Below are 15,408 nucleotides of genomic sequence, written 5' to 3'. Positions count from 1 at the left end.
GTGGTTCTCTACCAGGAATCTACCAGGAATATGTATCCCCAGGGATACGCTGAGGTCTTCCAGGGGGTCTAACAACTCATCCAGATATTTGCCTGGTTTTACGGCAGGCGACATAAAACGCGCCTGCGAAGTCAGGACAAACGAACATTTCATCCAGATTGTGACGGGTTCGGACGGCTCCGTGTACGATTCCCTGGGAGGTAAGGACAGGATTTCTAGCCCGGTTGGTTTATGTGATATGGGGACAAGGCGAGGGGAAGCAGGTTTTCAGTAACACTGTGGCTGTGGCACTGTCGTATTTGGTGGGTTGATTTTGGAAGCACGTCTTTTTCAGGGAGGTGAAACTAGGGGGAATGCAAGACTCGGCCTCTTGAAAGAGGTACAATTGTCTGGGAAGGCTGAGAGCCAGCACCATCCTCTCTGCTGATTCCTTCCTTCGCTCCCTTGCCCCATCCCGCCCCCGCCCCTCCTTTTCCCAGCCCCATACGCCTCTCCCCACAGCTGGCCCCCCTGGAGCGCCAAGCCCTCAGCAGCTGGGACAGGCTGGAGGGCTCAGTGGGGAACGCCAGGCAACCCCAGCTCTTGCCCCATGAGAGCAACACCCGGCTTCGTGTTCCTGTCCCTCCTTGGAGAATCCGGGGTATCTGGCTTGTCTTTTGGGGGGCGACCATCTCCTCCGTGGCACGGTGAGTCCGAGCGAGTCCAGGGTCCGTCCTGGCTGTATCGGTTTCTCAACCCCCCCCCCATGGACCTCAAATCGGAGTGGGATCTAAGAGGTGCCCATCTGGGTCCATTGTGAGACGTGTGAATCTGAGTCCCTGATGGGTGTCCTGGGGACACTCCCCTTTCCGAGGAGAGAACCTAGCTCCTAGCTCCCAGCCCCACTTCTCTAACCACTAGACCCCATTCCCCTCCCATAGTCTGAGAGAGAATCCAGGAGTCCTGGGTCCCAGACCCGCCCCCCACAACCACTAGCCCGCACTTCCCTCCCAGAGCCAGGGCTAGGACTCCTGGGTCCCATAAATGGGGTGCGGAGGGGTCAGATCCAGAAGCCCTAACACACAGTTCAGGGCTGGCCACTTGGGGTGAGTTGGGCATCAACTCCAGGTGGGTGCAGAGCGTGGGATGAAGGAGAAATGGAAGGTGAGTTTGTTTGGGAAATGTGCTTGTGAATGAGAGAAAGAACGAATGAAGAAATGAGGAAAGACATGAAACTATGAAAAGAAAGAAAGAAGGCTGTAAAAGGAAAAAGAAAGAATGAAAAACAGGAAAGAGAATGAATCAACTAATTAGCAAAAAGTGAATGAAGAATGAACAAGTGAAAAGATGATTGAAACCGAGAAGAAAGATTGAGAGGGAGATTGAAATGAAAAATAGCTAAGAATGAATGATTGAAAAAGCGAAAATGGGTTGAAAAGTGAGAATGAATCAAAACATTGAAAAGAATGAAGATAGCAAATGAAAAAATAAACTAGAGAATGGATGGAGAGAAAGAAGGTGTTAGGCTGGTGAATCTTGCCCATATGCTCAGGGTTTAGCTGATTGCCATATTTGGGGTCGGGAAGGAATTTTCCTCCAGGGCAGATTGGAGAGGCCCTGGAGGTTTTTTGCCTTCCTCTGTAGCATGGGGCATGGTTGACTTGATGGAGGATTCTCTGCTCCTTGAAGTCTTTAAACCATGATTTAAGGACTTCAATAGCTCAGACATAGGTGAGGTTTTTCATAGGAGTGGGTGGGTGAGATTCTGTGGCCTGCGCTGTGCAGGAGGTCGGACTAGATGATCAGAATGGTCCCTTCTGACCTTAGTATCTATGAATCTATGAAAGCAAAGAGTGGGGAAAAGAGAGCAGGAAGAATAGAAAAGAATTAATGAAAAAATGGATTAGTAAAAGAGAATGAATCAACACTAGAAAAGAAAGAATGAGTGAAAGAAAAAAGAATTAATGAAAAATTGAAAAGAAATATAATGTGAATAAAAGAAAAAGAAAAAGGAGGAAATTTAGTAAACAACAGAGAATGAATAAAAAAAGAAAGGTAAATATAGAAAAGACTGGAAAAGAAAAATAAATAAAAAAAAAGAATTGAAAATAGAAAAGAAAGAAAGAGCAAATGGATGAAAAAAAGAACTAATGAAAAATAGCAAAGATAAAGAATGAAAAAGAAAAATGAAAAACTTAGCTAGAGAATGAATGATAAAGAGAATGAAAAACAGAAAAGAAGGAATGAAAGAAAAAGAGAATGAATGGAAATTTGAAAAGAAATGTTGGATGAATGGATGAAAAAAGAAAAATGAAGAAATGAATGAGAAATTAGAAAATGAATGAAAAAGAAAGAATGAAAGCAAAAGAGAGTGAATGAAACAGAACTGAAGAGAAATATCGAATGAATGAATGAAACAGACACTAACTGGAGATTAATGCAAATCAGAAAAAAAATGAATGGAAAAGAGAAAGAGAACAAATGACCCAAGGAAGATGGAATGGAAAATTGAAAAGAGAGGATGAAAAGAGACAATGAATGAATGAGAGACGAGAGGGAACGAAAAATGAAAAAGGAAAGAACTAATGCAGTAAACAGAAAAAGGGGGAAGAGAGAGGATGAAAAATAGAACATTTTGAATGAGAAAGAAGAAGAGAATGAGTGGGAAATGAGAAAGAAAGAAAGAAAGAAAGTGTTCCTGTGCTGGGGGTGGGGGGGCATTACAGTATAAGCCTCCCACACATACACACGTGGTGTCTCTGCCAGCTGCCGGGGGGGGCAGGGGCACCATTAGCTCATATTTTAGCACCGGAGGGTTTCATGCTTTGTTGCTTGTCGGCTCAGCTCACTGCATCCCCCCAGGCTCCGTGCACCCCCCAGCCCCTGGGGGCCACCCTCCCGGCCCCTGCATTTGAGAGACTTCCCTGCACCCCCCATTTGCTCCCCCTCATGTCAGGGGCTCTGGGTGCCCCCTCCCCCATGCCAGGGGCTCTGGGTGCCCACCCCTTGCGCCAAGGCCCCCCATTCTCCTCTCTATGCCTGGGGCTCAGGGTGTACCCATACTTTGGTATCAGCTGCATCAGGCTGAGGGATTAGCTCCATCCAGGCATCAGGCTCAGGAAGTTAGTACCAGAGCTTGGGCATTAACTGCAACATACACAGGATTTTACCATCAATACTGGGGCATTAGCTCTAGGAGGTTCAGGGTGTTAGTATCAATACTGGGGTATTAGCTGGATCAGGCTGGAGTATTAGGTGCAGCAGGCATGGGATGTTAGTACTGATACTGGGGTATCAGCTGTAACAAGCTATGGGTGTTAGTATCACTACTGGGGTATTAGCTGCAACAGGCTATGGGTGTTCGTATCAATACTGGGGTATTAGCTGGGGCAGGCCCAGGGTGGGCTGGAGTGTGTGGGACCCCGAGACGTGTGGGTAGGGGAGGGGTAGGAAGGGAGAAGATATTCATGGCTGGAGGAAATAAGACAAGTGGGAGCCGTGGGGAGCTGTGATCCAAGCAGGAGCAGGAGCTGGGCTGAAGGTGAGAAATCAAAGGGCTGTGAATGTTTTTCGCTATTGCTGTAGGAAGGGATTAAAAAGTATGTGATCCTTTGGTCTAACCCCTAGACCCCGCTCCCCTTCTAAAGCCAGGGATAGAACCCAGGCGTCCTGGCTCCCAGTCCCCTTTGCTGTAACCACTACCCCCACTCCCCTCCCAGAACTGGGGATAGAACCCAGGAGTCCTGGCTGCCCCCCACCCTCCCCGCTCTAACCAAAGGGAGTGGGGTCTAGTGGTTAGAGTGGGGGATGGTTGGAAGCCAGGACTCCTGGGTTCTATCCCCAGTTCTGGGAGGGGAGTGGGGTCTAGTTGTTACTGCAGGGGGGACTGGGAGCCAGGATGTCTGGTTCTCTCCCTGGCTCTGGGAGGGGACTGGGGTCTAGTGGTGAGAGCAGGGGCGGGCTCTTTAGAAAACAACATCCAATTTCACAGTTCACCCGGCCGTTTCCCCTTCTCCCGTCGGAGGTTGAACGAATCGGAGCCGTGCGGAGGTAATAAAACTCTGATTTCAGCTGGGTCGTCAGCTCGTGTGGAGGCTGAGACCCCAGGGCTTGTAAACTGGGCAAAGGGGTGGGATGGTGGGGTCTTGTAAACCCAGGATCTAATTGAAAGCATACAAACCCCAGGTGATCCGAGGACTGCGAAATCTGGGCCCTGGGGGAACAGGCCCCAGGCGTTGGCCAGGCTGGGGAGCACATGGAGAGGTGAGACGCTGGCGTGGATGAGTTTGGGGGGCAGGAGGGGGGTGTGCTGAGACTTTTCGGGGCTGGAGTGAAGCAGGAAGAGAGGCGGGAGGCAGCGGTGCTGGAACTCAGGGTGCTGGGGGGCCCCTGGCTTGCTGTGGTTTCCATCATATCCAGGGTTTGCAGTTTGGTTCAATGGCTCTCAGCACCCCGGCGGGGGAAGGGATGGAGGCTCACGGTGAGCGGGCAGATGGGGACGGCGTAGCATGACCGACTGCGGGCCTGAGCTAGGTGCGCTGTGCACACAATCTGGGTTTAAGAGCCTTTGCCGGTGGGGGAAAGCTAATGGCCTGGAACGGCTCGTAAGAGCGACCCAGGAGCGCGGCGAAAGGGGAATAAATCAGCAGGGTCTAGAGGTGGGAATATTAACAAACAGTAACACAGAGTAGCCGAGATTCGTTAATAATGATACTAAATAGCAATTTAACATTCTTAATGGCAGAAAGCTTAACAGCCTGGAATGTGCGTGAACATAATTAATCCTGTTAAAAAACTCTATAGGGGCTAACAAGAGTGATCATCCTCTGAGCCGAGTATTACTAACACCTGAGAAATGTATATTAATAATGACAAAGGCCGATAATGTGTCATAATAACAGTATAAGAAAACCTAAGTTAATATGAATAATATTAAATAACCTAGAATTGTTCATAATAGTGATTATTATTAGACTAATAGTAATAACTAATACACACCAGAGAACACATAATATGAATAATAAATAGCCTAAAATTGTTAATAAGAATTATTATCATTAGTATTAAACTGGAATTCATAATAATAATTAATCAATAGTCTTGAATTGTTAATAGGAATTATTACAGTTACACTAGCATTCGGAACAAGTAATTAATTAATTACTAGCCCAGAATTGTTAATAAGAATCATTATTGCTAGGGTAGAATTCATAATAATTGAGCAATAGTTTAGGCTTGTTAATAAGAATTATTATAAGACTAGAATTAATAAATTCATTAATAGTTTAGAATCATTGATAATCAGATTGATGATGATTAGTCTAGAATTATTATTTCTACTTTTATTTAATGAATATCACAGCAATGCTAATATTAATAAATTAGCTAGAATTATTAACAGTATTATTTACTAATAAACTACAATTAGTAAGTACTTATTGTTATTTATTGATATATTATTACATTATTATTGTACTAATCTAAAATTAGTAGTAAGTACATATTCTTTAATACTAATGTAGAATGAGTATTAATAAATAATTGACAGCATATACTTGTTAATAACAAATAATAACCCATGATGGTTAATTCATAATTAATAGAGTAAAATATAATACATTTATAAATATTTATTAACAGCATAGAACTATTATTAATAATAAAAATAGGTTAGACTTGTTCATAATAATCAACGATCACTTTAGATATTTAATAATAATAACAATAATTAGAGAAGAAGAAATGTCTGTGATGGTTGTTAAAAATTTGAAATAAACAGTAAGGTGAGGTTGGAACAGAATCAATAATTAATAATCCATTTGACTAGGAATAACAACAATTTCTAGTACTTTAAGATTTTTATTAATAAATTATATTTTAGAATGTTTAATAAGCTTAATAAAAGAGTAACCTAAGCTAATTGGTAGTAGAAATAATGAATTATAAAAAAAATGATTAGCTTATGATGTTTAGTAATAACATCAATACATAATAAGTGATTATAAAAATATTATGAATAATAAATAATTAGCCTATGATTTTTAGTAATAATACTAATAATTAATCAGCCTAGAGTGTTGGAAACAAATAGTGGTGTATGATTGTTTATAAGAATAAACAGCTTTTGACGGTAGGTAAAAATATTAATGCATAAAAACTGAACATAAGTAAGAAACTATAGCTTATATTTATTAATAATGAGCTAATAATTAATAATTAGTAATAGGCACTGGTAGGTCATAGAATATTCATCTGTAATGATTTAAGATTGTTAGTGATATAAATTATATCTTAGAGTTGTTACTAAGAATATATTAAAATTAGTTAATAATTATAAGTGATAATAAATTACCTCTGATAGTTCATAAATCAAACATTTAATATATAATAATTTACATTTCTTAGTAATAAAAGTAATACATTATCGCTTATATTTATCAGTAATACAGTAATAATTAGTTATAATAAATAGCCTTTGATAGTTCATAAATATTATAATAATTTAAGATAGCTAGTAATATTAATAGTGTATACTTGTTGATAAATTAATAATTCATGTATAATAGTAATTAGCAAGTAATAATAATAGTTACTGATAGTTCATAAAATATTACTCTATATTGTAAGATTATTAATAGTATTAATTAATTATCTTTTAGCATTGTTAATATTAATTAATAAATAACCCCTGGTAGTTCATAAAATAATAATCTATAATAATGTGATTGTTAGTAATAATATTAATAAACTATAGGTTAGGGTTGTTAATAATAAAAATAGTTCTAATAATTAATAAATGTCCTCTATGATATCATTAAATATTAACCTACAATAATTAAATATTGTTAAAAGAAAAGGAGTACTTGTGGCACCTTAGAGACTAACAAATTTATTAGAGCATAAGCTTTCGTGAGCTACAGCTCACTTCATCGGATATTATGTTAATAAATTATTGCTTAAAATTGTTAATAGTAACACATTAATAGTTAGTTAATAATTAATTAGTTAACAAGTATTTATACATTGATGATAATATTACTTACGATTGCCCGTGCTAATACTCAAGCCATAGCTTATTTCGTTTAGCCAGATGACTACAAATTGCTGGAATTGCAAATTGCAGTAATTACACATCCTGGCCTGTAGGGGCTAGAAATAATTTCTTTGTTTCATAGGCCCAGAACCTCACAACTGTGTGGGGGTCTAACAGCCATGGGCCCCATCAACTCCAATGGGGCGACAGCCAATTTACCCCAGTTGGGGATCTCCCCCCTATCCCATCCCATGCGACCAGTCCGATGGGAATTAGGCACCTAAACCCATTTGACTATCTGGGCTATAGAGTCTAAGGGCGGGTGGGACTGTTAGAGTGTCTACTCTGCCCTGTTCAGCAGAGAATTTCCCCGAAATGCCCCACAACCTGGGGTGGGGGCAGAAACATTGGGCTGCGGGCATGGAGCAAGAGAGATAATACAGGCAATATATAATTACTTATGATTCTTCATGGCTTTTATTATTTTATATTACTAATAACTACTTTATATAATTTATTATTTAACGTATTTCTATTATTAAACTATTATTGGTCATACAAATGATACATAATTGCTTATGATTCATTTTTATTTATGTTATCAATACTTACTATTATTTTATGTACTTTATTATTCATTTGCATTAGTATTGAATTAAAATAGATAGTAGTAGGTGCTATGCATAATTGTTTTCAAATATCCTAAAATCAAACTCTACTAAGTTCTCAAGAAATATTTTTCTTACTTTGTTTCTGTGCGACGGGGCCCCAATCTCAGTGACTCTGTCTGGGCAGTGCCCGGCCCAACGGGGCCCCGATCTCAGTGACTCTGTCTGGGCAGCGCCCGGCCCAACGGGGCCCCGATCTCAGTGACTCTGTCTGGGCAGCGCCCGGCCCAACGGGGCCCCGATCTCAGTGACTCTGTCTGGGCAGCGCCCAACCCGATGGGGCCCCGAACTCGGTGACTCTGTCTGGGCAGTGCCCAGCCCAATGGGGTCCCAATCTCGGTGACTCTGTATCTGGGCAGCACCCGGCCCAACGGGACTCCGATCTCAGTGACTCTGTGTCCGGGTAGTGCCTGGCGCGACGGGGCTTCAATCTTGGTGACTCTGTGTCTGGGCAGCCCCCGGCCCAACGGGGCCTCAAATCCGATCTCAGTCAGTCTTTATTCCATGTGCTAATCCGGAACAGGCACTAATAAGCATCAGAGCTTGGCCACTAGCAAGTTACCACGATACGATCCCCAGAGAGTTTGGGGTAGCGCAGAACAATGTTTATCTTTCCCTCAGCAGGGGTAAAATTATCACTGGAGAGCTGGGAAATGTGACCCCACTAGCTCGTGGAGCAGTGAAAGACCAGTCAGTGCTCTGAAGATTTAAAGCATTAGGAGACCAGACGTGCAGCTAGTGTCTCTCGGCCGGAGCTCCATTGGGGTCACTGGGGCTGATTTACCCCTGCTGATGGTCTGTGATAAAGCTGTTCTTTAGAGAACAATTGGGGCACGGTCCCTGTTCTCTGCTGAATATCTCTGGTCCTCACAGAGTTACCAGGGCGCAGCCAGGTTGGAGTGAGCAGCGGGGCACAGAAGAAATCCAGGATCCGCGATCCCAGCTTTCTCCCCCCACTTGAAGTCTGCCCCTCAGGAGCTGGTTAATGAATATTGCACTTGATGTATCAGTCAGTGCTGGTCATTTGTTACCTAGCAGCGGTTTTATTTTTCCTCTTATGTATTTACCTGACTTAGACTGACTGACTGACTATCTATCTATCTATCCCCAGCCATCCCATCTATCTATCTATCTATCTATCTATCTATCTATCTATCTGTTGTGCCTATACTTGCCCCCTATACTCACATGTGGATTTGGGATGGAAGGGGGTGTATGGGAAGTTATGGAGGGGTCTGTTGAGGGATGAATGGATGGAAGGCAGGACGTGTATGGGTGGTGGTTGGAGGGTGTGTGAGGGGATGGATAAATTAGATAGAACCTCTCTAGAGCCCACTAGCCACTGAGGAAACTTGGTTGGATTCTGATCTCAGCTCCCCAGGTCAATCCGGAGTCACTCCTGATTGCAATGAGGGCAGGGCAGGATTCTGATCACAGCTCCCTAGAGTCAATTCAGAGTCACTCCTGATTGCAGTGGGGGCAGTGCCAGATTCTGATCCCACTCCATAGCGGACCAGCTTTTGATTTAAGTTCAGCCGAAGGGATACAATCCTGCTAACGTACAGGGCGTGAGCAGTCCCCCAGCCAGAGCCCTCCCTTCCTAAATCTCTACCCTGGAACCTGCCTCTGAAAATCTGCCCCCTAATGCTGTGGAGGAGAAGCTGCAACATTTTTTCCACCAGAAAAAAATATTGGCAGGGAAGGGAAGGCGGGGGGGCAAGGGGGAGGCACAGTTTTGGTGCCATGGAAACAATTTGTGCATTTGTGTCAATTTCACTCAATTTTTCCGGTCCAAAAAAAAAATGAAAAAAAAAATATCCTCCCCCCAAAATGTTTCATTTAGACATTTTCTAACCAAATCATTTTGCTTTTTCAATGAAAGCATCTCTTCCTTCAGAAATCGCCTTGTGTTTTTAAAAACGCTCAGCTTTGAAGGGAGACGTTTCCTTCAACCCGAATCACAAACAATTCCAACTTTTGGGTACAATGAAAATGTCACCAAAAAAAAATTTGTTTTAAACTAAAAATGCATTCCCCCCCCCGATTTACCAGAAGAACCAGAAAGTCTCTTTGTCACCCAGCTCATGAGAGGAACAAATTCAAAAGGTCTTAGCTCAGTTATTCTCAACCAGGAGTACGAATACCCCCGGGGTTACACAGAGATCTTCCAGGGGGTACATCAACTCATCCAGATATTTGCCTAGTTTTACAACAGGCGACATAAAAAGCACTTGTTTATACAGCTCTATATACTGTCCATGGATATGTAAGTACAATATTTATATTCCAGTCCAGTAAGTACAATATTTATAACAATATGGTAAAAACAAGAAAGTCAGCCATTTTCCAGGAATCGTGTGGCTGTGACGCTTTTGTATTCTTAGTTCTGATTTTGGAAGCAAGTTGTTTCTAAGTGAGGTGAAACCTTGGGGGCACGCAGGACAAATCAATCTCCTGAAAGTCCCATCGTCTGGAAAGGCTGAGAGCCTCTGGCCTAGCTCATGGGATTTTCTGTAGGCATGGGTGTGATCTTCTGCAAAGTTGAATCTTAACAAAGAGAAGGCTAAGGTGGGACTTGATCCTAGTCTAGAAGTACCGATGTGGGGAACAAAGATTGGATAATGGGCTTGTCGATCAAGCAAAGGTCTAATGTGACTGGAAGCGGAAGCTGGACAAATTCCGACTGGAAATAAGGTGGAACAAGGAGGGTGACTAGCCATTGCAATTGGAACAATTCCCCCCGGGTCGTGGTGGATTCTCCGTCACTGACAATTTTTCAGTCAAAACGGGATGTTTTTCTAAATGCTCCGCTCTAGGGGATGTTCTCGGCCCTGCGTTATCCAGGAGGTCAGAGCTCATCACAATGGTCTCTTGGAGTCTATGAAACTTTTTGGTCAGAGGGCCTTGGGGGAGTGTTTTTAAAATGATTTATGTTCCCCGTCGCTCTGCCCTACAGGGGTGCCTCAGAACATCTGGCTCGGGGCGAGGGGGAATATTTCGGTGTTGACGCGTGAAATGGAAAGGCAGCAGGGGAGCTGATGTGAAATTTGCTCCTTCCTCTGGACTCATCTTTCTTTCTAGGCACCAAGCCATTCATTAGCAATGCACTTGCCGGTTCCTTCTAGGCCCAGGATCGAGGTTAGAGGCGGGTTGAGCAGTTAGGATTCTGCTCTCACTAACTCCGGGATTTCAGGCGGCGTAAATGAGAACAGAACTGGGCCCGAAGGAAACCAATTGCAAAGATCCTCAGCTGGTGGAAACGTATCATTTCATGCCTGGAGAAAGTTTATCTGGAATGGGGGAAATGGGCCAATTCTTTAGCTGACACAAGTCTTTTTTTCCCCTCGTGAAAGTCAGTGGATCTACGTCGATTTACACACGGCTGATGATTTGGCCCGGTCTTGATCACCGAGAGGAGAAATAGATTTAACTCGGCCATCTGTTGTGGTTCTCGTGTGTTAATTGTAACACCGGCAGGTACAGCAGAGTGGGGGGGAAGGGGATTTTGTCTCTGTGAAATACAAGAGGCCTGTTGCTTTAAAAAAAAAACAAAAGATGGCAAACTTAAAAAAAGGCATCGTCCCATTTTGTGGATCAATGAATATGATTTATGAGGGCGATTTTCAGAAGTGGAAATTGAGTGTCTAGCTGCTGGTCGCACCTGTGATAACCCTCTTCTTTGGCCTCTGCTGTTCGGAGCCATTTGATCAACACCAGCTGAAGATCTGATTCTTTTTAAACGACTTTAGCTGCAGCAATCGTTTTTCACTCCTTGCAGTCTGATTTCCAGGGCTGGTTGGGAACAGGACTTTCTGTTATGTGGGAAATTCTGACATCTGGGGGAAGGGGAGGGTGCGGGGGGGGAGCTATTCAGAGTCTGAACCAAAAGCTGAAATTTTGAAATTTTCCACAAAACACAGATTCTGAATAATGTCAATTCCAGGCCCAGCCGAATGATTTGTTTTGAAAATATTGAAACTTTTGATTTTTGATAAGGTTAAAACATTCCATATTGACTTGATTGTTTTGATTCATTTTGTTTGGACTTTGGTATTTATATTCAGTCTTAAATATATATTCTGGAGATTACATCTTAAATACATATATATTCTATATATTACTTTATATCTTTTATTTATATATATATATATATATATATATATAACATTTTAGAGCTTAAAATAGCTATAATATTAGAGTTTTACTATATTTATTTTTATATATAATCAGATCTTAAATATGTATATACTATACATTAGAGCTTAAATTTATATATAATATATCTTATATATGTTCTATAGATTATATTTAATATTATATGTTAAATATGTTACATTAAATATATAAAATATAATATTAAAACAAAGAGAAGACTGAGAGGGGACATGATCACAACGTGCAAGTACATGAAAGGTTGTTACAAGAAAGAGGGAGACAAATTGTTCTCGTTAACCTCTGAGGACAGGACAAGAAGCAATGGGCTTAAATTGCAGCAAGGGCGGTTTAGGTTGGACATTAGGAAAAATTTCCTGTCTGGGTGGTTAAGCACTGAAATAAATTGCCTAGGGAAGTTGTGGAATCTCCATCACTGGAGATTTTTAAGAGCAGGTTGGACAAACACCTGTCAGGAATGGTCTAGTTAATATTTAGTCCTGCCATGAGTGCAGAGGACTGGACTATATGACCTCTCGAGGTCCCCTCCAGTCCTATGATTGTATGATTCTATGAGTAATACAGTATTATATAAACATAATAATAATATAATATAAAAGCTAAAACAAAATGCACCAAAATAATAAACTCAGAACATTTCAACTTTATCAGAGCATAACGAGAAAGCTGAAACAATTCACTTGGGCATCTCCCTGTCTAAAATTTCCTTGAAATTGACACATTTCCCCACAATAATTTTGATTTCCACAAAATTGGAATTTCCAATAGAAAACAGATCTGGTGGAAAATATTTTTGACCCTTTCTAATGGCAAGTTTGTGTTGTTCCGGTAACACAAGTGAAGACTCACGCATGTGTTTCATTTCTTGAAAGATCCATTCTTTAATTTAATTCTATCATGTAAACAAATGAAGAGATTGAAGTGGCACTCCTCAGGAAATCCATCCTATCGTCATAGGGGAAGCACTGACGGTTGGAGGAGGGGGTGTTATATTTTTCCTACGTAGCAAAGAGCTTGAATCTGCACTTTGAGGGCACAATTGAAGCTCGTCTTTTACCCTGGAGCTGACTTGTGCTTGCATTGTAGCAAAAATATATTTAATTCCCCTGCCTCACACAATTCCTGTCATTGTAAGTGAGACTTGCCATGAAAACAGGTGCAAAAAAAGGTCAAAACTAATGCGGTAGTTGAGTGGCAGGTGTTTTTGTAAAATCCAAGATGCGTGTTGCTAAAAAAACGATGGCAAATTTCAAAAATTCTCTTGCAGTTTGTGCGGTCTGGGTTGATGCCTTACCACTGATGTTTAGAAGGAGTTTACTTATTTGCCCTCATTCACCACAGCTGAGGGTCTGGTCCTGTAGACTAGAAAAAAACATACATTTAACTTTAAATTCTGAAATGGGACAGCAAGTCCCAAGAAAATTCAGACAGAAGCATCTTTGCTGAGTGAATCCCTGACCCTAAAAACTGATCACAAATTTGGGTGCAGTATTTCAAAGCACCTGTTTGGTTGGTTGGTTTTTTAGAAGCACGGGTTTGGTGATTTAGGTCTTTTTGAAACCCCCTACAAATAAAAACCTCACCTTCCCCTTCTGAATTCCTGAATGTTATTCAGATTCTGATATTTTGGGATAGTTTTTAATAGAAGGCCGTCCCGGTTTTCTTTCGCTTGATTTCTATATACATGGCAGTGTCATGTTATTTGAAAAATATCTCACTGCCTACAGGAGGTTCTTCTTAACAGCCTTCAGTGATGGCAGATGGTGAAACAGAAGGAATATCTGGTGTGGTGATGGGGGGAGGTGAAGGTTACGGAAGGAGTGGAAAATCGAATTTGGAAAGTTCCAATCATTAGGGAGGAATCAGAGGGAAAGAGAGGGGTTTTTGGGGGGGAGGGATTACTTTTTTTTTACGGAGGAGGGTTTTAAGAGAGAAGACAAGGCGAATGAAAGATGAGGGGGGAAATTCTAAGTGAACGAAGAAAAGTTTAAAAAAAACTGAAAGAGGTCTTTTCAGGTTGTAAAAGAAACTTCATCAAGGCCTGGTTCTCAGCGAGTGGGAATCCAAGGAAGCTACGTTGGCTGATCCGGTGACACCTTCATCAGGCGGTGCAGTTCTGGTTGAGTCCTGGTGGATTTTTTAGAAAGATAGCAGGGCAATATTTTCAAAAGCACTTCAGTTCATTTGGAGCCTTCGGTCCCGCCAAAAGTCAGAGGGTCCAATTTTCAAAGGTGTTTAGGTGACTTTGGAAAACTTGAATCCCAGCTTTGATTTTAAACTCCCCTCACATGTGTTTTGACAGGGTTGTTTCTAGTCTATGCTGGTGTTTGAGTGAGAAGAGTCAGATCTCCCCTCCCTCTGCATCTTTGACGCTCTATGTTTGGCCCCTACCTCTCTGGACAGTGAAAATAATTGAGTTTGTTTCACCTGGGCATCTTGTCAATTTCACACACACACACACATACACCCCCTTTGCTCTGGTCAGTTTCCCTCTCTGGGTTTCTCTAGGCTAGTTCTCCCCGGCCTACAGCCCCAGAAGGTTTCTGATTTCAGGGAAATAATGTGCTTTGGGGGTGGAGATAGCTCAGTGGTTTGAACACTGACCTGCTAAACCCAGGGTTGTGAGTTCAATCCTTCAGGGGGCCATTTAGGGATCTGAGGGAAAAATTGGGGATTGGTCCTGCTTTGAGCAGGGGGTTAGACTAAATGACCTCCTGAGGTCCCTGCTAACCCTGATATTCTATGATTATTCACTCTGATGGCTATGCGGATCCTGACGGGGCTAACTCAGAGCTCTGCATGGGAGTTCCCAGGAGTGGGCCTCTGCCCTGGGCCCGAAGAGGTGTGCGTATTTCTTGGCCTTCATCTGAAGCAGCCAGTGGCTCTTTCACATGTCTCCTGCGGCTCCCTGCAGCACATGATATTAAAACACTGTCTGATTTCATTATTAACCCATCTTGATGCTTTTACTGTGTTCTTAACCAGTGAAGTTACCAACTTGCACTAAGTTATTAACTCATTTGCAGTGAGAATTATAGATCTCGCTGTATAAACTTACATATTTCCTCGGCAGACTGTTTAAATATGAATAGTACTGTAGTAAATGAAACAGTGATTCACACTGCTATGGCTCTTTCAGGTAATGCTGATCACTGATTCGGCTCCTGAATCCCTGAGTTCTGAGTGTCACTGATAAGAAGCATCAGCTCTGGCCATGGTCAGGGACGGGATACTGGGCTAGACAGGCCTTGGTTGTGATCCAGACTCAGTTCTGACTCACGCTGCCTATTTCTAGGGTTCCCCTTTGACTCATCCTGGCATAGACTGACTGGGGATCGGGTCCCATTGGCTCCAGTGGAGCTATGGCTGATTGATGCTGGCTGGGAATCTCGCCCAGAAGTAGCTGGCTGCTGATCTAGCGGGTCACAGGGTTGGGCCCCTTGTCCCCACCTGCCTGCCGGCTGCAGAGCTGACAGCGCTGGCGAGGAGCGTGCAGATCGGAGACGTTAGCAACAGAGACAGGCCACTGAGCAGCTGATCTCAAGGGGAGTCCAA

This window comes from Dermochelys coriacea, chromosome 23 (genome assembly GCF_009764565.3).
Source record: "Dermochelys coriacea isolate rDerCor1 chromosome 23, rDerCor1.pri.v4, whole genome shotgun sequence".
Lineage (NCBI taxonomy): Eukaryota > Metazoa > Chordata > Testudines > Dermochelyidae > Dermochelys > Dermochelys coriacea.
This window is presented reverse-complemented; position numbering follows the sequence as displayed.